Source organism: Gorilla gorilla, chromosome 14 (assembly GCF_029281585.2).
Source record: "Gorilla gorilla gorilla isolate KB3781 chromosome 14, NHGRI_mGorGor1-v2.1_pri, whole genome shotgun sequence".
Lineage (NCBI taxonomy): Eukaryota > Metazoa > Chordata > Mammalia > Primates > Hominidae > Gorilla > Gorilla gorilla.
Genome location: NC_073238.2, coordinates 94,139,691 through 94,167,215, shown reverse-complemented (window position 1 = coordinate 94,167,215; position 27,525 = coordinate 94,139,691). Strand labels below are relative to the sequence as shown.

Sequence of the window (27,525 nt, the reverse complement as noted above, 5' to 3'; positions counted from 1 at the left end):
TCCACACTCTATATCCATGTGTATAAATTATTTAGTTCCCACTTATAAGTAAGAATAAGCAACATTTGACTTGTTTTATTTAAGAATTTAATCCTAGTATATATATTTCTTTGTTTTATTTTATTGTTATAGTTTAAAGATGTTATCACAGTTAAATATCCTCCACCTTTTAGAATTGAAAACCTCTTTGCCAATATTTCATAAGTCAGAATTCTTGGCATGCCGATTAGCAATTTAACTCCCCATACAGAGGAGAATATATATGGATGGGATATGGAAGATGTGCCTTTGCTATGCACTTAACTCTTATCCCTAGTAACCAACTGGGCTAGAGAAGTATAAGCAGCCCACTTGTGTTGGAATATAAAGTGTGAAGGTGAGAATGGCCGATGATATAAGAGAGACAGCATTAAGGAGCTTACATTTTTGTCATTTCATTTTGAAATTTATATTCTTAAATTTAGGAAATTTGTAAAGTTCAGAGGAAAAACATATAAGACTTTAACATAATTCAAGAGAGTTAAAAACTACAGAAATATATTTCTCATTATATAATTCAAATGGCATAGTAATCACACTAATACTGAGTAGATGCTAAGTAAATGCTCTATACTAGAGTTTTATTGGTTTAGCATATTTGTGAATATGAGAGTGAATGGGGAAATATCAAAAGAAACAATATGATTCAGAGTGTACTTTTTGGTAATCTCACATTTAAAACTTCACAGTTTTATTATGTACACACACACACAGACATGTATACATCGTGAAAATAAAAACACATAACCAAGGCAACCCTGGGAGTCCTAGGATACCAAATGCCTAAATAATAAACTGAGATTAATTTTTAAATACCATACGTAACAAGTTGTTTCTTTCCTTCCTGCTTGCCTCCCTTGTTCGCGCCTTTCCTCTCTTCTTTCTTCCTTTTCTGTTACATTTGACAACAGGAAGGAAGGAAGGAGGCAAGAAAGGAAGGAAGGGAGGGAGGAAGGAAGGGAGGGAGGAAGGAAGGGAGGGAGGAAGGAAGGGAGGGAGGAAGGAAGGGAGGGAGGAAGGAAGGGGAGGGAGGAAGGAAGGGAGGGAGGAAGGAAGGGAGGGAGGAAGGAAGGGAGGGAGGAAGGAAGGGGAGGGAGGCAGGGAGGGAGGGAGGGAGGGAGGAAGGAAGAAAGAAAGAAAGGGGAACTTCAAGAGGGGTGAAGATCAAATTTGCATTCCCAGCGCTGGCATGTGAATGTGGTTGGTCCGAGCTAGCCACCCCTTGAGCATGTTTGCAGATTGGTCATTGTTGCATAGTGCCAATGAGAAATGATTGCAGTGCTAGTGTACACGGATAAGGGCAATCATTTTTGGACCATGTAGCAAGATTGTGTCTATGACATTAAAAAACTGTACCCAGAACCGGGATGATGATCCAGATAGCATAGTTTGTTTAAGACAGGTTTAGATGCCATATAAGTCATCATACAGTTTGTGGGGAGAGCCCTACTTAACAAGAAATAAAAACTGACAAATTCAATATTTCTGTGCTCTCTCCCAAGGCCTTGGGAAAGGCTCATGCAAGTGAGAGATTCTAAAGCTTAAGCTTAAATATTCCTCTGCTCCAATAGGGCACGTTCTTTGATGTGACACAACCTTCCCATGGACGATTACAAAACTATTGCCACCAACTGTCTTAGTCCATTTGGGCTGCTATAACAAGATACCTTAGACTGAGTGGCTCAAAAACAACAGCAATTCATTTCTCACAGTTTTGGAGGCTGGGAAGACCAAGACTCAGGTGCCAGCTCACTTTCTGGGTCACAGATGGCATCTTCTCCCTGTCTCCTAGCATGAGGGACGGGGCAAGGCAGCTCTCCGAGGTCTCTTTTATAAAGGCATTAATAACTTCCTAAAGCCCTTACCTTCTCACAACCATCACCCTGGTGATTAGTGTCCAACATATTAATTTTAGGGGACACAAACCTTCAGACCATAGCACCAACCAAGCACATGTCCTCTGGGGGACTCAAGAAGCCACATTCTCTGCTCATCTGAGCCACACAACATCAAAAAATGATTTCAGTGACAATTTTCTCTACTAGCCCAAGATGGTCACATAACTAATACCTCTCCAGACGTATAGGATAGAAGTTAATTATTTGTATATTATGGATGTATTAGTGCAATAAGGACTAATTCTCTCATGGAACTAGTTGAGAAATACTCCTTTATTCTCATATCTTGTTATTCTTTGCCGAAAATGTATCACTGGAAGTTATACAATCAAATGTATAAAATACATGTGTTAGAGTACTGACTGGTAGTACTCTTCAAGCCAATTTCTGTGAGACTAATTTATCACCCTGGACTATAGTCCCAGGAATTGGGGTTACTCAGATTGGGCACATATAGGCAGATATAATCCTCTGGTTAGTACTAGAAGAGCAATCTCAGTCACTAGGGCCAAGAGGCAAAGATGAGGTCATAAACAGGAAGTGAGGAAAAGCAGCAGGAACCATGGTGGTCAGGAAAGGAAGTATCAAGTCTAAACAAGGAAGAAATGTTGCAAACCTGTTCTTAACTGGCCTAAGTCCCATGGTACAAACATGAACTTGACAGAATGAGTCCCAAATGAGAGTCAGTGGTGTGCTGACACAGAGAAAGGATAGTCCTTATTACTTATTCTCATGTTTTCCAAAAATGGAGAACAATCTTTTAATGAACAATCATGCAATTAATATTAGTCAAGAGTAGAAAGTCACAATTTAAAAACAGGTTGCAAAGAGCATATCAATAATCTGAATGAAGTCTGCTAACTTGCATAAATTCCATGTCAGTTGTGAGATGCATATTAGCTATACCAATGCAGAGAAGAGCATCTAGGAGGAATTCTCAGAAAAGGCAATGCTTAAGATGAATCTTAGAGATGAATAGAACATTTCAGGATAGATTAAGCAGGATAAGGACAACAAAGTAATGTGAATAAGAACTTGTGTATCAGTGTACTTGAGGGACTGTGAAAGATGCAGGAATAAAATAAAGATTATCTAACATTCAAAAGAGATAAGAAGATCATTCCACACATTTCCCAAGGGGGATTCTAAATTGGATTATTAAAGAATGCTTCAAGGTCTTCTAGTTCCCAGCATGGATTAATTTGAAAAGATCAACACATCCTAATCTCTCTAAATCCCCCACTTCTACCATTCATTACCGGCATTAGAGAGTGTGCCTGTGTGCTTGCAGAGGGAGTGGTGGGAAGGAGAGAAGGAGAAGAGGAACATTGACTAAGGGGCTGCAATGAAAATTAGTGCAACATGACTTTGGGGATTGAAGCAGGCAACAGAAAGCCTATAGCAATGAGAGATGTTTAGGCCAGATGATTAAGAAAAGAAAAAGAAAAAATTCGCCAAGTTTCAAAAATACTAGAAAAAGAGTTGCAGGAATTGAAGGCAGAATGCACTACGGAAAATATAGATCCCAGGAAAATAATAGCACATGGAAGCAGTTTGGGATGAAATAGGAGGAAAGGGTGAAAATGGGAGAAGATAAACTCTTGCTCTAAAACATTGGTTCTTAAAGTTTGGTTCCTACACAAGCATACATGAAAATTTGTTAGGAATGCAAATTCTACTGAATTAGAAACAGGGTGGAATCCAGAAGTCTGTGACTTCATAAGCCCACCAAGCAATTCTAGTGCACACTGAAGTTTGACAACTGCTTCCCTAGAGTATCAGCTAGAGTTTGCAGCTTATTTTAATGGGATTAAGGAGCTCAGTGTAATTCCAATGGCCAGTTTCTGCCTCGTTATGTGTTAAAATTGTTTTTTTAAAAAAAGCCATCCAAAATCTTTGCCCTGCGTTTAGAGTCCAGGGATCAATCACAAATCCTTTTGCTAAAAAGATCTGCTACACAAAAGAATGCCAACGTTTTCCTAACCACCGAGAGTTACACTGCTTTTTATAGTTCTGAAAATAAAAGACCTAAAAAGAGAAAACTTAGTGAACTTGCTGCTGATTCATTTGTATGAAAATTTAGTGAACTTGCTGCATCAAACTTTATTGACCAACCAATACAATTTATGAACCACCATCAGTTTTCACTCCAGCTATTGTATTATGACTTTTAGCAATTATTTGCAATAATATTTCATAAAATCTTAAAGCTAATTCAACTATCTAGGTTCCTATTGTGTATTTCATAATAGATAAAGTCAGGTTCCATAGCACATCCTCTTCTTCTTCTTGGGGACAGGAGCTTAGAGAAAAAAACACTATACACTATAAAACAAAATGCAATCTGATTTAGGACCTGTATTTCTAACCTAATAAATCCAATGAGCAAAAGAAAATTTGCTTGGAAAAAAAAAAACATACGTGATTTCCTTTTCATAGGGTTTATGAGTCAGGGTCCAGGTAGGAGACAGAATCACAGCAGTTATCTAAAAGCAAAAGTTCAATATAAAACATTATTAGTTGAAGGTGGTTATCTGTGAACATGGGCAAAAGGAATACAGAAGTATCAAGTGTAAAACAGCAGCTACTACCTACCTATTGCCTGTGAAAACACAGACAATAAAAGAACTAAGTAAGTACAAAGAGAAGGCTGCTTCCTGAGCCCAGGCTGAGATTTTGATCTCTTCAGATGGGGAGCCACTGCCATGGAATGCAACAGCCTGCTGGTGGTGAATGAGGCTGCCAGAGTGGAGGTTGGCTCTGGTCTATAGAAGAGGCTTACAGGCCGGGCGCGGTGTCTCAGACCTGTAATCCCAGCACTTTGGGAGGCCGAGGTAGGCAGATCACCTGAGGTCAGGAGTTTGAGACCAGCCATACCAACGTGGTGAAAACCCATCTTTACTGAAAATACAAAACAAAACAAAATTTAGCCGGGTGTGGTGGCTGGCACCTACAATCACAGCTGCTTGGGAGGCTGAGGTGGGAAAATCGCTTGAATCTGGGAGTCAGAGGTTGCAGTTAGCTGAGATCACACCGCTGCACTCCAGCCTGAGCAAAAGAGCAAGACTGTCAAAAAAAAAAAAAAAAAAAAAAAAAAAAAAAAAGGCTCACAGTTGCCAGAAGGAGAGAAGGAGTGGGCAGAATACTGCTGCTCAGAAGTGGCTTCTGGTAAGGAGATCATGGGCTCAGGGTATGACTAGAGGTCATCTGCAAGGCTGGCTACTGGTCTCCTGTTCTGAATAATACTATTTAAGGACTGGAATCTGGAAGGGGAAGGGTCTTCCTGCTGCTATTTTCCTGGCATGGTTACGCCTGTGCCCACTACTGGCGAAGTCTAACATTCCCCTGGCAGGCAAGTGGGAACTGTTGAGTCCAGCTGCAGTATCATAAAACAGGGCAAAGAATAGTGCATTTGGAGCTGAGAGACAATAAACTGATAACTGTACAGCCCACCCTTTGGCTACGTAGCTTCCACATACAGTTTTCTACACACATTTAAACTTCTACTCAAAAACAAAACCACTGAAGTTTTCCACCCAACCAGATGTAGCTATCCTTCATATACGTGAAGTTCTGACCTTCTTCCCAAAATGACAGGACACACTATTCTAAGGGTTATTGTCATTCAAAGTCCCACCAAATACTCTGTTATCTAAAGGCTAAATTGTAAATGCGACCTTCAGAAACTTGTATGTAAAATAATAAATGAAAGAGAAAGAAGAAAATCACTAAGACATACAAATAAATGTATACACATACCAAGCAAATAGAAAATCTACAAAGCCTCTACAGTCCTTGTTTCTGGAATAGGCCATGAGGCTGTAATTGCTATCTACATTATTCTTCAACTATCCTTTCCACATTTCTCTTGCTTTCAGAAAAATGCCAACAGGCTGAGCCTCTTTACCTGGCGTAATAACCCAAAACCATGGGTAAGATATTCATATTTTATAAAGTTGATATAAAATCTTTTTCTAATAGATGACATGGATCACATATTTGCATACATAATACATAAAGTAGACAATATTTTCCTTCTTTCCTTTTTCTCAGAAAGTTATGACATGAACTTCTGATGATCCTAATCTTTTTTGTTTATGCTAAACTTTCTATATAGTTTATCCTTTTTATTTTTTCACTAGTTATAAAGCCAAAGTTTGTCAGTGTCAGTTTCTCATGTAAATGAAATGGCTTTTATTATAATTACAACAATGAAAATTAGTCTTGTGAAAAACACTTCCAGAATTTTTCTTACTAATATTACACTCAATGTAATTTTATAATTTAATATTTATTATTTTATTTTATATTTAATATTTATTAATATTAACATTTAATATGTATGCTGAAAATATAATTTACTATATTTATAAATGTATAATATTTATGCTGAAAATATAATTATCTTGTTTATGAAACACATGATGTATTGCAATACCAAATACCTGTTTCAAACATTGTTAAATGTTTCCATTACAAAAAAGGAAAAGCCCAGATTAATTTTAATCAGAGAGTTCTATATTCTATTTATATGGAGAGTTTAGGAAATGAAAACTCAGTTTATCTCATCAGCCTCATTAATATTTGCTTTTCCCCAGATAGAATGTTAATATAGCTTGTAACAACTACTGAATTGTAATTAGTATGTATGATTTTCCAAACAATAGCTAGAAAAAGGGTGATTTTATAATTCATATATTTTATTTTAAAATAATTTGTACTTATTTTTTATTTTCTTTTAGCATATAAACTTGATAAAAGTCAAAACTATAAGACCAATATAAAGAAATATTATGGGCTGAATGTGCTTCCCCCTAAAATTCATATATTGAAGCCCTAATCCCCAGTATCTTAGAATGTGACTGTAGCAATAGGGCCTTTAAAGAGGTAACCTAAATAAGGGCATATGGGTGAGCCCTAATCCAATAAGAATAATGTTCTTACAAAAAAAGGAGGCTAGGAGACAGACATGTGCGCATACACACAGCGAAGAAAGACCAGGTGAGGACACAGTGAGAAAGTGATCATGTGTAAGCCGAGGAGAGACCACAGAAGAAACCAGCCAACCCTGTGGGTACCTTGATCTTGGACTTCTAGCCTCCAGAACTGTGAGAAATACATTTCTCTTGTTTAAGCCATAGTCAGTCTGTATTACTTTGTTATGACAGCCATAGCAAAATAGCCAAGGAGTTTTTGACATTTTTCTCAACCTGTGTTGAAAATGCCTACTATATACTACACACTATGAGAAACACAAATGTTTTAAGGAATGATTCACTCACGTTTAGAATATTCATACTTATTGGGGTTGAAGACCACATTTGTAGATCTTATATTCTCTAATAAACAGATGAGAAATTTGAGGGTTTTTTTCCTTCATGATGGCTAAAATACATCTAATAGTGTTTGTTTGAACTCCAATACATAAAATCTTTCAATAACATGTACATATAGCTTATTCACAGAAAAAGTATTAATGAGAGGCAAGATATTTTTCAGTTCAACTGCCCTATCACAAGGAATAGCAAAGCAAAAGCAGTGAAACTTATACTGCCTTTGACTGAGAATGTCCCAGTAATTTCCAAACAGGTGCTTATTACCAACTGAACACCCACTGAAAAATAATAGTTTGGGGCCAGAGGACTGATAACTAGAACTGAGTAGAGAGCGCAGTCCAAGCACCAATGGAACTATCTTCCCATCTGTAATATCCAGGATTTTTCTTCTCTTTTCTTTTCTTTTTTTTTTTTTTTTTTTTTTGAGATGGAGTCTCGTTCTGTCACCAGGCCAGAGTGCAGTGGCATGATCTCGGCTCACTGCAACCTCCACCTCCCGGGTTCAAGCAATTCTCCTACCTTAGCCTCCTGAGTAGCTGGGACTACAGGCATGTGCCACAATGCCCAGCTAATTTTTGTATTTTTAGTACAGATGGGGTTTCACAGTGTTGGCCAGGATGGTCTTGATTTCTTGACCTCGTGATCTGCCCGCCTCGGCCTCCCAAAGTGCTGGGATTACAGGCGTGAGCCACCGCGCCTGGCCTTTCTGTTCTTACAAAACAGGAGTGGTTCTGGTATTTGTTATTGTTCTGAGGAGTAATTACAGAGAATTTCTCTCCAGTAAGAAGTTCTATAGCTTACACAACTGCTTTTATCCACTTAAAATAAAAAAGAAAAAGAAAAACCTGGGGTATTACTTAAAAGAAGATACGTTAGTAAATGAGAGTTTCGTCTGTTCTCTGTGGATTGGTACAAGCTGTATAATCTGTTCCAGCCCACTCATCTACATTACTCATCTCTATCACTGAATAATTGAAAGTTAGCCTCACTTTTGGGCACTTACTGCATTGTCTTCTCATACATTCTTAATTCTGTATTGCTAATAATGTATTAGCAATACGTTGTTGATAATGTACCCCCTTATATTAGAAATAAATAATTAATCAAAGGTGCTAAACTCTGGGAATATGAGCTGTTAGCTTTGCTTTCCTCCCTAAATATTGAGTTCATTACTTTTATTACTTGAGCCAGTGGTTAGAGTTAGCCCATTCTCTGCTGAATATTAAATAAGCATTTGGGGGAAGCTCCTTCTGGAAATGAACTAATTAATTTTATCATAAAGAGACAGAGGCAGATTTACAGACATGTTTATTTATAGTACTTGCTAAGAAATGTCCCCAACACGTACTTATTGCTGAATGTGAGGCATTCTTAGGCTGTGTCTCTACCTTTTATGATTAAATTAAACAAGATTAATACCATTCATTCATTCCGTCAGTCCACAAACATTTGATAAATGCCTGTGGTAAGATATTGTCTACATTAAGTTCCCTAGAAGCAGAGTGTGAGATGGGGATTCTTATTTATTTATTTAGAGACAGAATGCAGTGGCTTAATCTCAGCTCATTGCAACCTCTGCCTCCCAGGTTCAAGCAATTCTCCTGCCTCAGCCTCCCAAGTTTTTGGGATTGTAGGAATGTTCCACCATGCCTGGCTACTTTTTGTATTTTTAGTAGAGACAGGGTTTCACCATCTTGGTCAGGCTAGTCTTGAACTCCTGGGCTCAAGTGATCCGCCCGCCTTGGCCTCCCAAAGTGCCGGGCCTGTCCCGCAGACCCTGGCTGACGGATGAAATGAGTACTCAGACACAAGTATGCAGTGTAAGAGCAGCTAGGTGACTGCCTGGCTCTAGTGGCCAGAGAGCAGCCCCAAGAAGCTGGAGCTGCTTGCTTTTTTTCAGTGCAGGCATAATGCCAAAAGCCTGGAGCAAATCCAACCTATAGGTAATTAACATTTATTGTTCCCCTTTCAGGGAACATCATGCGCACGGATGATCAAAGGTCAGTTCCTGGTCAACATAAGTAAACAAGCCTGTTTAAGATAAATTCCCCTACACTTCCTTGTACCTACTCCTTGCCCTCTGCCTCTCGGTTATAGAACAGCTGCCTTCAGCTCTTCTCCCCAGGGGCTCTGCAGAACCTTCCAAACTTTGAGAAGGTTTGCATCCTTTCCGTATAGTTTTTCCCACCACTCTGACCAATTTCCTACACCAAAGTGCTGGGATTACAGGTGTGAGTCACTGTGCCCAGCCCAAAATGGGGATTCTTATTTAAATGATTAGTTGAGAAAATGCTCTCAGGAGAAGTTGGGGTGGGAGGCAAGAGAGTGCAGGAGGAAAAAGCTTAGCAAGGATGTAGTCTCATTAGGACACTGCTTTCGGGCCGGTCCAATGGGAAACTCTGGTACCACCTTCAGGGAAGGGAGTCACCTTTTGTGCCTCATGTCAGTCAATTATTGGAAGGGGTTATAACCCTTGAAGGTGTGGCTGCTCTAGTCTTCTGTTCTACTGAGAAGAAGAGACCAATTCTCCTGAGATAGTAACAGTTGTGAGTTGTTAACAGCAAATACTCATAAGAGCTAAGGAATAAACCAAGGCCAGGGCACCAATAGCGTCCACTAGATCAGGGGTCTCCAACTCCTGGGCCATGAACCAATACTGGGCTGCACAGCAGGAGGTGAGTGGCAGGCGTCGTCTGTATTTACAGCCACTCCCCATCGCTCACATTACTGCCTGAGCTCTGCCTCCTGTCAGATCAGCAGCAGCATTAGATTCTTATAGGAGTGCAAACCTTATTGGGAATTGCTCATAGAAGGGATCTAGGTTGCATACTCCTTATGAGAATCTAGTACCTGATAATCTGTCACTGTCCCCCATCACCCCCAGATGGGACCATCAAGGTGCAGGAAAACAAGCTCAGGGCTCCCACTGATTCTACATTATGGTAAATTGTATAATTATTTCGTTATATTACAATGTAGTAATAATAGAAATAAAGTGCACAATAAATGTAATGTGTTTGAATCATCCTGCAACCATCCCCACCACCTTGGTCCATGGAAAAATTGTCTTCCACGAAACTGGTTCTTGGTGTCAAAAAGGTTGGGGACCACTGCACTAGATGACTGTGTTAGATATGATAATGACTTATTAAATTTTACAGGTAGAAAGTACCATAGAGATTATATAAGAAATTACCACTCCTTTTCCAATAAGGACAACTGAGTTGAGACACAGTACCAGAAGCACCCAATTTGGCATAATTTGGATTAAAGCACAAATCTTATTTCCAGCAAATGTAATTTTTATTATATCGTAATTCTTGTTTACTTCCAGAAACTTTTCTTTTGATTAATATATAGGTAGCAGAAATCTTATCTCTAATATGTTTCAGAGAACTAAAGGACTAGATAACATATTTTGGGACTGAGTGTTGTAATAGGAAAGAATTAACTGCTCATGAACAGGTAACTGGATGACTTCTTCCTACAATGAGTTTAAGAATTCAGCATCAAAGTTTATACAAAAATGCAAAAAATAATAATAATAGAGCCCCAAACTGGAAATACGAATAAGAAACGAGAGATCAGTTTCTTCCTATCCTAAGTGACAAGGCAGAAAAACCCCAGGGCTGGAATAATGCCTAGAAATGGAAGAGCTGAAAGAGATATCTCATCACCAATTTTTTTTAAACACCATTAAGTATTTTGACCATATTTTATAAGGTGGAATCTCGAAAGAGTGAGGATTCTATATTCAAAGCTTTAGAACTGACATAGACAAAACCAGGAATTTTCCTTTTCTCTTAAAATGTCCCGGCTTTATAGGTATATTTTTTGCAGTCTTTAAGGATTCTGTAACTATACCAAATAGCCAAACTGTGAGAGTCATAAATTCTATTTATCTATCTGTTTATATCAGGAGTTCTTAACCTGGAGTCCTTGGATGTACAAAGGGTCTACCTGGATGGAATTCAGAGGGTCCTTGAATTTGAATGAGGAAAAAAATTATGTCTTTATTTTCAGTAACATTTAACTGAAATGTAGAAAATCCTTCAAGTATGAGTGCTTGCAAGGATCTTAGTCCCTATGACCTTGCCACCAATAGAAATTACAGATACTTTCCTATCACAGTGAATGCATGAGTGCATTAGATCTCAGCCTTCCTGTCTACAGACACTCATGCACTGGAGCTGGCCAACCAGAGTGCAATGCTGGGCCTGCAAATGGTGAAGCTGTATAACCTCATAATAGAAGTTTAACTCAATGGATTTGGATAATTTTCATATTTGCAATGGACTGAATGTTTGTGCCCCCCCAAAAAAATTTACATGTTGAAATACTAACCCCCCCCAGTGTGATGGTATTAGGAGGTGGGGCTTTGGAGGCGTAACTAGGTCATGAGGGTGGAGCCTTCACTAATGGGAATAGTGGCCTGATCAAAATATATGAGAGAGCTTTCTTCCTCTCTCTCTGTTCTCCACCATGTGAGAATACATGAAGAAGCCAGTGGTCTGCAATCCATACAAGGGCCCTCACCAGAACCTGATCATGCTGGCACCCTAATCTTGGACTTCCGGCCTCCAGAACTGGGAGAAATATGTTTCTGTTGTTAGCATCACTTGTTTATGGTAGTTTGCTGTAGCAGTCCAAACTGACTAAGACAGTATTTCTTGAGAGAACCTGTTTCTTTTTAAGCAAACTATGGAAACTTTAATTACATTTATGGTAATATATTTTTAAGAATCAGGAGGCCAGATGTGGTGGCTCACGTCTGTAATCTCAGTGCTTTGGAAAGCCAAAGCGGGTGGATTGCTTGAGGCCAGGAGTTCGAGACCAGCCTTGCCAACATGACAAAGCCCCATCTCTACCAAAAATGCAAAAATTAGCCAGGCATGGTGACACACTCTTGTAGTCCCAGATACTTGGGAGGCTGAGTAGGAGGATGGCTTGAGCCCAAGAGGCGGAGGTTGTGGAGTGAGCCGTGATTGCACCACTGTACTCCAGCCTTGGTGACAGAACAAGACCCTGTCTCACAAAAAAAAAAAAAAAAAAAAAAAAAGAATCTGGATTATCAGTACTTGAACTAAAAACGCCAAAAGCTAGAAGTCAACTGGCTTTTACATGACATGCACATTACCTTATCAAAGTTTATTGTTCTTATTCATTTTTAGCAACAACAGCCTCACACTGATGAATATGGTAAAAAAATTTAACTTTGACTTGCCAATATTTTAAACCTATTGTTATTTAACACATTTTAAAAGCTCATATTTTGCTATCTAATAAAAATATTTTAGGGCCGGGCGTGGTGGCTCACGCCTGTAATCCCAGCACTTTGGGAGGCCAAGGTGGGTGGATCACCTGAGGTCAGGAGTTCGAGACCAGCCTGGCCAACATGGTGAAACCCCCGTCTCTATGAAAACTACAAAAATTAGCTAGGCATGGTGGCACATTCCTGTAATCCCAGCTACTGGGGAGGCTGAGGCAGGAGAATTGCTTGAACCTGGGAGGCTGAGGTTGCAGTGAGCCAAGATCATGCCACTGCACTCCAGCCTGGGCAATGAGTGAAACTCCATCTAAAAAAAAAAAAAATATATATATATATATATATATATACACACACACACACATATACATATACATATATGCAATTGATTTTCCATGTAATCTTATATGTTTCTTATATAGTTTATATACTCCAAACATTTTCTTAATAGGGGTACATTGGCTTTACCAGACTCACAAGGGCCCCATGATATAAAAGAAAGTTAAGAAACCCTGGTTAGGTATAAATTACTTTCTATCTATGTAAATAATGACATTCACTGGCCTTTGCTATTACGTTTTCACTTAAATAATTCTATTATTTTCAACTTATTTTTTTTCCTATTTTTAACACCTTTAACAAAATATATATTATAAAATTCACTTATTTCTTGTGTAAAATTCGATAATTGTAATAACTTTATCAAGTGGTGCAACCATCACCATAAGTCACCTTTAGAACATTTTCATCTCTGCAATTAGATCCTGCATGCCCATTTATGGTCTTTAGCTCATTATTAGGTATATTGAATGAAATTGCATTCCACCTAGGATGCAATTGATTATAAATATTTTTATGTTATAAAAGTGAGTCTATAATAAAAATTCTGTGACAGTGCTGACACTTACCATAGCATGACATTTTAGAAACAAAATTAATTTAAAAATACTCATTCTAGGTTAATGGTTACAAACATGCAGTTAGAAGAAACAGATTCTAGTGTTTGATAGTACAGTAGTTTGACTATAGTTAACAATATATTATATATTTCAAAATATCTAGAAGAGAAGATTTGAAATATTCCCAATACAAAGAAATGATAAATGTTCAAGGTGATGGATATCCTAAATACCTTGACTTGATCATTATACATTCTATACACGTATCAAAATATTACACATATACACTATAAATATGTACAAATATGTATAAATACAAAAATTTAAAAATATTCATTCTAATTGATTCTGGCAGGAGTCATCAATGGATACAAAAACTAGTGTGAAAATGTTTGAGGAGTAACCGGATAGTTATGTAATCTCAAAATATCTTTCCATAAAGCATTTATTAATTATAATGGGTAAAACAATGTTAAAGTGGAGAAACATGACAAGCGTCAACTTAGCCAAATGGTCAAGGTTAACATCACCAATAATAGGACAAATCAACAGCAAATGCCTTCTAAGATGGTGCACCGAGAAGAACATAGCATCATTTGTCTGATAATCCTGCCAAAAGTATATAACTTAAATCTAATCAGGAGGAAACATCAGACAAACTCCAGTGTGAAGGACAGCATGCAAAATAATTGTCTCATACTCTTAAAAATATCAGTTTCAGTGGGCATTGTGACTCATGCCTGTAATCCTAGCAATTTGGGAGGCCGAGATGGGAGGACCACTTGAGCTCAGGAGTTTGAGACCAGCTTGAGCAACATGGCAAGACATTGTCTCTACAAAAAATTTTTTAAAAAATTAGCCAGGCATGGTGGCACCTGCCTGTGGTTCCAGCTACTGGGCAACACAGTGAGATTCTGTCAAAAAAAAAAAAAAAAAAGAGGCTGGGCGTGGTGGGAGGCCGAGTGGGGCGGATCACGAGGTCAAGAGATGGAGACCATCCTGGCTAACATGGTGAAACCCTGTCTCTACTAAAAATACAAAAATTAGCTGGGTGTGGTGGTGCACACCTTAGTCCCAGCTACTCGGGAGGCCGAGGCAGGGGAATCGCTTGAACCCGAGAGGCAGAGGTTGCAATGAGCTGAGATCATACCACTGCACTCCAGCCTGGCAACAGAGCGAGGCTCCATCTAAAAAAAAAAAAAGTCAGCTTCATGAAATACCTGAAAGACTTTCTATAAAGAAAGCCTCAGGAATCCCATAATATAGGCAAGTAAGAGATAAGGGCTGTATATTAAGTAATAGTATTATATCAGAGTTAATTTCCTAATTTTTCTAATTATGATGTGATGTAAGAAAATGTCCTTGGTTTTAGGAACTACACACTAAAGTGTATAGCAGGAAAAGACATTATATCTACAACTTATCCTTTTAAAAATAAATTTTATGGTGTATATTTGAGAGTTACAACATGTTATGGTATACATACAGATAGTAAAATAGTTACTATAGTGAAGCTGATTAACATATCTATTATCTTGCGTAGTTTCTATTTTCGTGGTAAGAGCAGCTAAGATCTACTTCATTAAAAATTTCTAATGCAATATAATTTTATTGACTTTAGTCCTAATGTTGTACATTAGATCTCTAAACTTGTTCATCCTACATACTTTCTATTTGGTATCCTCTGACCTACATCTCCCCATTTCTTCTCCACTCTGCCTCCCCTGCCATGGTAACCACTGTTTTATTCTCTAGCTGTGTGTATTTGAAGTCTTTTTTTTTTTTTTAATTCCACATGTAAGTGAGGTCGTGCAATATTTTTCTTTCTCTGTCTGGCTTATTAACATAATGTTCTTCAGGTTGTTCCAGGTTGTGGAAAATGGCAGGCTTTCCTTTTTTATGAGGCCAACAATATTCCAGTGTGTATATATATATACACACATACACACCCATTTTCTTTAGCCATTCATCTCTCAACGGACACTTAGATTGTTTTCATATCTTGACCATTGTGACTAATGCTGCAATAAACATTGGAGTGCAGATATCTTTATGAGGTGGTGATTTTGTCTTCTTTGGGTATATACAGAGAAGAGAATTTGCTGGGTCATATGGTAGTTCTATTTTTAATTTCTTTAGAAACCTCGCACTGGTTTTTATAATGGCTATGCCAATCTTCATTCCACCAACTGTGTGCCAGGGTTCCTTTTCTTCCACACCTTTGCCAATACCTACTATCTCTTGTCTTTTTGATAACAGCCATCTTTATGGGCATGAGGTGATAACACACAGTGGTTTTAATGTGCATTTCCCTTATTGTTAGTGAGGGTTGAGCATCTTTTTATATATACCTCTTGGCCATTTTTATGTCTTCTTTGGAAAAATGTTTGTCTTCAACTTACTTTTAAATGGTTAAGACAATGTATTTGCGTGGTGTGTGTGTGTGTGTGTGTGTGTGTGTGTGTGTAGAGAGGAGGAGGAGGAAAAGAGGAAATAAAAATTAACATTTGGGGAATCTGGGTAAAGATTATTCTGAAATTCTTTGTACAGTTCTTGAAACTTCTGTAAGTATTAAATTATGTTAAAATGAGAAAAAAAAGCACTTAGTCTTAAGTGTACCCACTGTCATACTGAACACTGAGAGTTCTGATACCTCAATTTATACTCTACTATCAGTTATCTTTAGCTACTGGGGTAAATTTTCTCAATAGACTTTTTTTGATGTGCCCCATTTGCTTCTTTATTTGAGTCTTTGTGCTCTCTTGTTTTGTTTATTACTTCCCTAGGGCAGATGATGCTGAGTTTCAAACATATGGCCATTTTTATTTTCTGCCAATCACCTACAAAAAAAATGCTAAGAAAGACCAATCGTTGTGATAAACTAAAATAAGGTATGGAAAATGTGGAAAAGAATGAGTCATGTATTTTGGGAGTCAGCAGCTTTGGTTGGCCACTGATTCAATTCACGACCTTGGAAAAAACCACGTCATTGCTTTATGCCCTATTCTCCTCATAATCTTTTCCCCAGAGCTTATATTACAGAGTGTTGACAGGATTAACTTATGATTGTGCATCTCTTTGAATCTCCATGATTTAGGTATTAAAGAAGTTGCCACAAATAAATATCCCTAAAAATAGTGTGCTTATGCAAATCCTCTTCTTGATATTTTGGTGGTTGTTTTAGAACTGTAAATCCTTTTCAGAAAACTCACAGTATTTCTGTGAGTTTTCTGAACTCACATTGGCTTGTGGTATACTTTTTCCCTGTGGATATTGTATTATTGAGTATTGTTAAAGACAATAGAAAATCATACAAGAGATTTATTAAATCTCCATTATGTTTCCTGTTTTGCGTTTTCATTTCTAGACTGGAAGTGCCTAAATTATAATTTTTTTCTTCCAGGTTTTTACCTTCTGCATCAAGCATACTATTTTTGCCTTCCTGGCGTCTATTCACTCTTTTTCTGGCATCAGCATGCTGAGTTTCTTTCAGGGAAATATGCCTCCCCCAACTTAGTTTATCTGATTTAATTGGGACTGACCCAGGGAGATGGGGTCCGTGAAGCAGATCCGACCAATCAAAGCAGCACATGTCCTATCCACAGGAACGAAATATGATACCAAGGACCATGAGTCCCACGCATAACTCATACCAAAATTATTAAGAAACGGGTGATCTCTTTCCACTGGGATTGCTAAACTGGGAAAATAGAAGTCTGGTCTTTCTAGCAGCTATCTCACTAACCTGAGGAAAGAATATGTCTAAGCCTGTTTCCAACCGAATTGAAAGCAGAGCTGAGAAATAAAAGGAAGAAGTTTCCTTTTATTTAACGATTATTTAAGCACCTAGATTGGGTATGCCTGTATAGAGATAGCTGAGGTTTGCTAACGTGGATCAATATATTTCCTTTCCTTTCTTCTGCCCTCCTTCCTCCTCCTCTGTCTCCTTCTCTTTCTCCTTTTTCTTCTCCCTCTTCTTCCTCTTTTTGCTTAAGTTTGTTGATAGAGCTCTGACTAAATCATTTGGTGCATGTGGTAGAGATAGCTAGTTGCTTATTCAATATCCATTTTCCCCTTTATTCTCAGCAACGTAACTTCAGTTTTATTCAAGATGTCAATGGCCCCCACTTTAAAAATGCACTTCACAGCCTCTTTCATAGATAGGCATGACCATGTAACTACATACAGGCCAAAAAGATATAGGCAGAAGTTATAGGATGGGATTTATTAGAAGGCTCTTATTAACAGAAGCTCAGATGAGTTCATTTGTTCCTTGGCCTTCTGCTTATTCCTGCCTGGAATGGACATATGATGGTTGTGTCAGGGGACCAGCTGGAAACCTCTGTGGCTGGCAGTGCCTTCTGCCTGAGTATTACTTGCTCCCACTGGGCTCGTTCCACCCACTCGGCCTGGCAGGCTGCACTCAGCTCGCGCTACCGGCCCGGATCCCACACCTGCCAAATGTGAGCCAGGCACAGAGTAGCAAGGGGTGTGTGTGCGAACAAGTGCGGGGTCCAGCCGCTGTGCACACCCAGGCACACTGGCTGCTGCAGTGGGGCAGGCAGCTCCAGGCACTGGCATAGGTGCCGGCTGTGTGCAAAGCTGTGGCTAGATGAGATGTACTGCACGTGGCTTCTGCTGCAGGCACCTACATCTGGCCAAGGGGAACACAGTGCCACCTGGAAGCTTGGAGACGCCAGGAACCACAGAAACCCAAAGAGGGGGTGGGGTCATAGCCCTGGCTCGGGGAGCCCCTAGGTCTGGGATCCCCAAAGGGCCACAGCTCTTTTCTTCATCTCTCTTCTTTCCTCATTGCCCGTAACATGGCGAGTGCAGGGGCATGTTTCAGCTCTGTTTGTGTTATAACTCTTTTAATCCCGCCATTAGTGGGTCCAGAGTTCTTGTCCCACCTCCAGGAAGAATTAAGTATGCAGATACCTGGAGGGTGAGCAAGGCAAAGAGGTGCTTTATTGAGTGCCAGAAAAGCTCAGAGGAGACCCTCAGTGGGTAGCTCCTCTCCGCAAGCAGGTTGTCTGGTCATCTGCCAAGTCGGGTGGAGTCCGAGGTTTTTACGAGCTTCAGACGGGAGAAAGTGCATGCTGATTGGTCCATAGGCAGCCATGGGTGGGCCCAGAAAATGTACCATATATTCTCACTCCAGTCCACAGAACTGTCAGCCAAGCCCCCAGGCTTCAGGCCATCCCTGGCTTGAAGGTGGGGCTTCACCGGGAACCCGCCCCGTTTCTCCCAGGAGCCTGTCTGCCTCCTGCTGCCATCAACCTGCCATCCCTGAACAGCAGAGGCTGTTCATGCCTACGGGTGTCTACAGGCCCATGCAGAGCTGTCCTTAACCCTCCTTGGCCTCCCTCCCATGCTTGTCGGAGCCCAAAGTCCAGAGGGGGCCCAAGTGGCAGGTGGCTGGTGTCAGCACTGCCCAGAGCATGCTCACACCCAGCCAGGTCAAGACAGTGCCTGGGCTAGGCCACAACCTTGCTCCAAAATTGGAGCAGGGGCCAGGAGTCTGGAGAGGCCAGGCAGTGGGAGCAGGCACTTCCGAGCCTGTGGGGGCACAGGAACTTCCCGGCCCCCGAGAGTGCAGAGATGCTCAGGTCTACAGCTGCTGCTGTGCAGCCACAGCTGCACCGGGGAGCATGAGGCTCCCCCACTCTGCCAACTCAGAAGGGCTTCTGCCTGTTGCCAGCTCTTGTCGGCTCTGTGGAGCATGCAGCCCTGGCTGCGCCTCCCCTGCTGCAGCCAGCATCATGGCAGCGGCCCCTCCAGATGGGCCACCACTGTCATCAGTTGCAATTCCAGTGGCCATCTTATAACCTTGAGGATGAAAGACATGTATTAAGAAAGGCCTAGGCCTAGATTCCTGTTGTCTTTGTGGAACTCCTTATCAGTGTGGATCACCCATTTCTGAACATTTTTTCTGTAAAATAATATACTCTTAGACATTTAAGTCATTGTAGTTAGGTCTCTATTTCTAGGAGCTGACAACATTTCTAGATAATATGATACAACTCTGCAATCAGACATCAATGGTACTTCCTGAAATACTTTGGTTTATTTCGTGTGGATGTAATATAAGGAGAAATTATATAAGAATATCTTTGCTTAAAATGATAGATATTTCTCTTTATTTTTCCTCATTTATGAATTTTAGGTGAGAAGCAATCAATAATGCTGGCCACTACTACCTCAACTTTTTAATCTCATCTTTTCCTTACTATGATAAAAAATTTGGATAGGTCAATGTGTGGCAGTTTAGAATCACAAAGCTTTGCCAATATGAGCTTGTAGAGATCCTCAACTTTTTACCTTCTGTTTCTGTTTACTATTACTGTCCCATTTTAGGCCATCATCATTTAGTCAGTTACTTGGGGCTTCCTGTATCTAAATCTTTTTCACTAAGCCCAATTATCTGTACTGACATCTAATAACCACTCAACATACATTCTGATTTTTAAAATAACTTTGAAAACAACTACCTAAATGAACTGGAGAGTAACTAAAATCAGGCAGAAGTTGGATATAACACTTAAAGGAAAAAAGTGGCAACAGATGAGATACAACACTAGAAAGAAATTAGCTATCAAGTCATCAAAAGACATAGAGAAACCTTAAATGCATATTACTAAGTGAGAAAAGCCAATCTGAAAAGGCTACACATACTGTATGATTCCAAATATATGACACTCTGGGAATGGCAAAATTAAAGACACCAAAAAAGATCAATGGTTGCCAAAAGTTGTGGAGAGGGAGGGATGAATTGACAGAACACAGAGGATTTTTAGGGCAGTGAAACTATTCTGTATGATACTACAATGCTGAATAAATGTCATTATATATTTGTCAAAATCCATAGAATGTACAACACCAAGAGTGAGTTCTAGTGTAAACTATGCATTTTGGGTGATAACAATGTGTCGGTGTAAGCTCAATTGTAACAAATGTTCTAATGTGGTGTGAAATGTCCATAGTTGGGGAGATTATGTGTGTGGGGACAGGAGTATATGGGAAGTCTCTCAACTTTCTGATCAATTCTGCTGTGAACCTAAAACTGCTCTAATAAATAAAGTTTATTAATTTAAAAATGTTATAATCTTCCAAGAAATATGATACAATCGAAAGTCTCTACAATATGATTTTTACAAGAACACATAGAAAATTACTACATATGGGCCATACTTACAAGAAAAGACAATCAATGAAGACCAACCTCGTGATGTTGGGATTAGCAGAGGATTTTAAAGCAGCTGTTATGCTGTGCTCAAGGATGTGAAAGAAAATATGTTCATAATGATTGAACAAATAGGAAATATCAGAGAAAAAACTAAAAAAAAAATATTTGATATTTAAAAAATACTGTGTGGGTTTAACAGCAGTTTAAAGATGATGAAAGTCACTCAACTTGAGGATACAGCAATCAAAATTATCTACTTGGAGAAACAGAGAGAAAAAAAGCTGTAAGTTAAACTGAAAAAAAAAACCCTCAGGGTACTGTGAGACAATTGAAAAAAATCTAATATATGTAAATTAGATTTCTAGAAAGAGAAGCAAGTGGGAATGAACCTGAAAAAATATTTGACTTAATAATTTGTTAAAAAACATAAATGTACAAAATCAAGAACTCAGACAACCTCAACTAGAAAAATATGAAGAAAATAATATCATAATCAAATTGCTGCAAATCAAAGAGAAAAATAAAATCTTGAATGTGGCCAGAGTAAAATGACACATCACATATAGGAGAATCATGATATGAGTGACTGCCAACTTTTCTTCAGAAACAATGGAGACCAAAAAGACAGTGGCACAACACTTTTAAAAGACTGGAAGAAAAGTACTATAAAGCTTATATCCATGGAAAAGATCCTTCAAAAATAAGAAATACACATATTTTCAAATAAATATAAACTAAACCTTACACCAAAGAAATAAAAATGTATATGTATAAATAGATATGTACAAGAATGCTTGTAGCAGCTTTATTCTTAATTCTTAAAGCAAAACAGTATCTACAAGAGCATGGATAAAATGTTGGTATATTCATGCAATGGAAACTACTCAAAAATAAAAATGAATGCAATACAGATATATACAACAACATGGATGAATCTCTAAAACAAAGCTGAGTGAAAGAAAGCTTATGCAAAACAGTACATACTGTATGATTCTATTTACAGATTCTATTTTAGAACAGTGGTTGTCTATGGGTGGAGGGGTGGGCATTCACTGTGAAGGGAACATGAGGCAACTTTTGTGGTGATGGTATTTTTTTGTATTTTCTGTCTCAGGTTAGTCATTTGTTCAAACTCATGGAATAGTACACTTAAGAAATGTGCATGTCACTATATGTAAATTTTATCAAGACATAATATAAACAAATACTGAACTCATGTTAATGACAACAAAACTATAATCATAACACTTCTACATATCATAGTGTCTTATTCACTCTTTTGTCACACTTATTAAGTGTAATGTGCTCAGCTAAACATTCCATTACCATGGAAGGATGGTATTTTATCGAGGGTAAAGTGGATATTGGATACATTGCATTTGTGTCACAGAGAGTAAGTTGGTGGATAGATTTCTAATCATGGATTCAATCTTTTAGTTCTAGTTCTATTCAGAATTCTAATTTTTCCTTATTTTTTCTAGGAAATTGTCCTTTTCACCTAAATTTTTGAATATCTTGGCATGAGGTAAGATTCTTTTTATGCTGTTTTAAATGTCTATTGTATTTATAGCAAGGTAATTTTTTAAACTAGGAGGTGATCCTGGTTGGATCACATTCTCTCTGTTGGAATTCCATTGTGTCCTGATTTTGAAGCGTTGGAAGTATCCAGGCCAGATATATCTATCACCAACCTAGTTTTAGTCCAGTTTTTTGGAATGAGTTTTCATAACACACATACACAGATAATATAAATAAAGACTAAAAACCTACATAAGTAAAGGCTTGAGGTTTCGATTTATGAGATATTCCCTCCTCTCTACCATGGCTGCCAGAAGCCTCAGCTCATGCCCTTATGACTCTGATTTGAATTTTCTTTTTCATTTCTGTTACTAGTGGGATCGTACTTTCTTTGTTGCAAGCTTAACTAGGATTTTAAAACAATTTTCCCATTAATTCTGAGAAGAAAAACGTCTAGCATTAATGGTTATAGAAATAAAAATGAAAAGTAAATCAAGCATTTTACTCAAAGGATTGACAAGGAATTACAAAATAAGCAAAGGAAAGCAGAAGAAAGGAATTAACACAGATAAAAACAAAAATTGGTGAGTTAGAAAGCTAAAAGAAAAAGTAGAGCTGAAGAATACAATTATAGAATAATTTGAAAAATCGGTTAAGTAAACTAGCTAAGATAATCAAGAAAAAGGAATATAAAATAAAGAGGAAAATAAGTAAGAAACAGAAGAACTTAGAATCATGAGACTAGTTTGCTTAAAACTACACCAAAATGTTACAACACCTGAAAAAAAAAGTATAATTTTCTAGGAAAGTTACTTATGAAAGCTGAACTCTGAAGACAGAAAACTTTTAAAGAGATCAACTACCATAGGAGAAATAGAGGAAGTAAAGACCTAACTCTTCAAAAGGCCCAGATCCAGACAGCTCTAGGGGAATTTAACTAAACTTTTTAAGATCATATAATTCCAGTGCTGTTTTAAAATGTTCCAGAGCAAGAAGAAAAAAAACTACTGAGTTCATTTTTATAAAGTGAGTAAATACTGATTCACTATCTGAAAAAAATGCACAGAAACCTGTATACTTATCTATATGAATATTGGTACAAAATATTAAACAAATGATATCAAAAAGAACCCAGCATGGCAATAAAAAATAAACTATCACCATTTGGGATTTATTGCAATAATGCAAGAAAGCTTCAATATTAAAGTTGTCAACCTAAATAACATAGAGAGAGGCTCTCCTTAAAAAAATGCTATTTATTCGAGAATGGATATTGCAATGGGAATACATGTGCCACAGTAAACTATGTGCGTATTCAAGGAGTTAAAAAAAGAAAAAGGTTTTTTATTAAAGGAAAAATGAGGAGGATTAAATAATTGTTTTGAGATAATTATCCTTGGCTACAAGGATCGATAACAAGAGTGACACCAGTCTGAGATTGGACAGGCAGCTGCTGGGCAGACAACCTCACAGAAGTATTTTTTTGTGTGTAAGATTGCAATGCCCTTTGTGCAAGGTTGTGGTTTTTGCAGTCTTTTGTGATAGTTCTTGCTGTCAGGCATTCATGCATGACAACTCTCCCTTCATGGCCTTCCCTGACTCCATTTGTCAGGGTTTTAACACAAATAACTCCCATTTTGATTCTGACAACTTTCACAGATCTTTATTAGTACATATAATATTAATACATATACAATGAAAAATCATATAATCCTGAATCATATAATGACTTCCACAGATGGTGAACAGGCATTTGACAAAATTCAACAACTACTTATTATTTAAAAAATTTTAATGAAATATAAATCCATTGATATTTCCTTAAAATGAAAATTATACCTATCCCTGACCAAAAGTTAGCATCATAATTATGATCAAACTTTACAAGCATTTCTCATTAAAGCCAGGGACAAGACAAGTCTGCCAACTCTCATCGCTATAATTATTATTGTACTCTAGCTACTGAAAAAATAAATAATACAAGAGAAATAAATTTGAGGTACAAAATTGGAGAGAATTTAAAACTATGACTATTAGTATTACTATTAGTACATAGAAAATCCAAGATAAGAATAGAAAAATTCAGTAGGGTAGTGAGGTAGAAAATGAAGAGCTTTCTTATATACATATTACAATATAATATGTAATTTTAAAAATCCAATTTATAATAGCAACAAAAAAGATAAAACTAAAAAGAATGCAATATATGTGTATAAACAACTGTAAATTGCCTCTGAAAGACATTAAAAAATAGAAAATAATTAGTATTTTATATATATATACACTTTCACAAATTTTATTTAAAATACTAATAAAAAGCAAGTAACAAATATCAACTTTGTTTTCAGTACACAGTGTGATCCTAAAACTTATATGGAAAAATAAACAGCCAAATAGCCAGGAAAGCTCTGAAAAGGAAGAGCAATGAAGAAGGCCCAGAATTACAGAGCAATAAAACAAATTATATAAGTACCAATGATTACAGTAAAAACTACAGAAATAGAATCAGAAGCATAAGAAAACTTACTATTTGACATAGGTGGTACTGGAACATTTTGGTAACCATTTGGAAAAACAGAATTGGATCCTTAACTCACACTGTACTTTATTTGTGAATAAAGTCCAAATCTAAATATTTCAATGAAAATTTAATAAAACATGAAAATACTAGAAGAAAACATGGGAGAGTTCTTTATAATATGGGGGTGGGGATGGCTTTTCTATGACCCCAAATCTAAAAGGCATTAAACAAAATTGATAAATTTGGCTACATATATATGAAAACTTCTGCATGCCAAATAAAAAACATAAGACAAATGACTTAACAAAGTGGCAACACATATCACAAAGGGCTAATCTCCCTACTCAGTAAAGGCCTTCTACAAATTAACAAGGAAAGGATCCCAAAAGTGAGCAGAAACTATGAGCAGAAACTTAACAGAAAGGAAATACAAATGGCTTTGACACATTCAAAAGATGTTCAACTCACTCATAATAAGAATAGTACATTATACTTAGAGGACACATTTTTCATTTATCAGACTGGCAAACATCAAAAGTTAGATAAGACTCAGCTGGCAATATCGTGAGGAAATAGACATATTGCTCCTGAGGGAGTATAAGTAGCTATAATTTTCATAGTAAGTAATTTGGCAATATCCATCATTATTACAAATGCTTATGTCCTTTTACCTAGCAATCCCACTTTTGGGACTTTATCCTTTAGACACATAGACTTCACATGTAGAAAATGGCAAATATATACAAGTTCATTATTGGAGAATTTTCTGTAATTGAAAATGGAAACAACTAAAAAAATTTATTAAGTGGGAATAGATCAATTATATATTCTTACAATTTGTCTGCTATACACTACACATGCCTAAAAAAAAGGAGTAAGGTCTCTACTATAGACTTACGCGAATGTTTCCAATTTATATTAGTAAAAAGAGCAGGATACAGAATAGTGTGTATGATATGCTGTTTTTGCATAAGAAAAATTCGATTAGAATAAGATTTTATGTTCATATATGTCTGTATATTCATAAAGAAATTCTGAAAGGATACATAAGAAACCAATAATGGGCCGGATGTGGTGGCTCACGCCTGTAATCCCAGCACTTTGGGAGGCCAAGGCGGGTGGATCACTTGAGGTCAGGGGTTTGAGACCAGCCTGGCTAACATGGTGAAACCCTATTTCTACTAAAAATGCAAAAAATTAGCTGGGCGTGGTGATGCACGCCTGTTATCCCAGCTACTCGGGAGGCTGAGGCAGGATAATCGCTTGAACCAGGAGATGGAGGCTGCAGTGAGCCTAAATTGCACCATTGCACTCCAGCTTGAGCAACAAGAGCAAAACTCTGTCTCAAAAAATAAAAAAAGAAAAAAAAAAAGAAGAAGAAACTAATAATGGCATTTATCTGTGTCTTTGGAAGGGCTGAGAATTGAGTGAATGGGAATGTATTTAAATTATGTGTTTAATTTCATGTGTAAGAATTAAATTTGAAGTGTGTCATATTTGTCATTTTTTATCTGTTACGTTTTATGCTTGTAGCTGGAAGGTTTCCATTTTAGTTCACCCCAGAAATCTCTGTTACAAACATTTCTTTTTTTTAGTAAAGGCTATTAGAAAAATAAATTGAATAGCTGAGTGCAGATGAGTGCAGTGGCTCACACATGTAACCCCAACTCAGGAGACTGAGGTGGGAGGATTGTTTGAAGCCAGGAGTTTGAGACTAGTCTGGGCAACATAGCAAGACCCTGTCTCTACAAAAAATTTTTAAAATTAGCCAGGCATAGTGGAATGCATCTGTAGTCCTAGCTGCTTAGAAAGCTAAGGCAGGAGGATTGCTTTACCCCAAGGAGTTTGAGGTTGCAGTGAGCTATGATCACATCACTGCACTCCAGCCTGGGTGATAGAGTGACACTCTTGTCTCTAAAAAAATTATAATAAAAGAAAAAGAAAAAAAAACCTTGAAATTATGTAGTTTTAATTGACATTTTTACATAAAATATCATTAATATCTTTTTATTTAGAATTGATTTATTATTTCAACCTAAAGTATGACTTTTTTGTTTACTAATACATTTTTATTATTTAAATAACAACTACATTATTTTTCAGAATCCAGTAGCTTTTTTTTTTTCCTTTTTCTTGGTTCTCATTGGTTATAACACAGTAGCTTTTAAAAGCAAATTTTCTTCAGTAAGTTGAAAACAGTAAAAAAGTATGAGCTCCCTCTGCTGGCTCTGAAGTGGCATATCAAGGTACATTTTGTTTATTTGGAAACAAATTGGCACACGGTACATGCCATTAATGCAATTTGCTAATATTAGGGAGAATAATTTTAAACTGTTTTCCATAATTTTATAAAAGTTAAATTATGCTAATGTGCCACTAATATTGGCAAGTAAGATTAGCATTTCAATATAAATGTTAAAGTTGTATTCACTATGTACCTGAGCTATTTGGTATATCCCTATATAGTGCCATATAAGTGTGTTGAACAGGAAAAGTTTCTGCATGCACCACAACAGGTACAGGAGGATTTGTTTTAAAATTTATTATGACTTTTGAATTGCAGTAATCATAAAACCTATGCTGTGTTAGTATATTAATATTTAGTTCATTAAAAATACCACAGTTTTTGTTGTTGTTGCTGCTGTTGTTTTGAGACAGAGCCCAAGTAGAGTGCAGAATCACCCGGGTTCAGACAATTCTCGTGCCTCAGCCTCCGGAGTAGCTGGGATTACAGGTATGCTCCACGACACCCAGCTAATTATTTTGTATTTTTTAGTAGAGACGGAGTTTCACCATGTTGGCCAGGCTGGTCTCAAACTCCCGGCCTCAAATGATCTGCCCACCTCGACCTTCCAAAGTGTT

The 27,525-nt window shown here is 37.5% G+C and overlaps 1 long non-coding RNA gene across 6 annotated transcripts in view; it reads left to right on the top strand.

The window, feature by feature from the left end:
- Positions 1 to 27,525, top strand: part of LOC109029428 (uncharacterized) — a 57,875-nt gene that overhangs the window by 29,515 nt on the left and 835 nt on the right. For 5 of the 6 annotated variants that reach the window (XR_008671047.2, XR_008671049.2, XR_008671046.2 and 2 more), the window contains 2 exons: positions 22,106 to 22,149; positions 27,322 to 27,397. This is a non-coding gene — a long non-coding RNA (uncharacterized lncRNA). Of the gene's footprint in view, positions 1 to 21,669; positions 21,739 to 22,105; positions 22,150 to 27,321; positions 27,398 to 27,525 lie in introns of those variants that run through there. The other variant, XR_008671050.2, reaches the window with a different exon arrangement.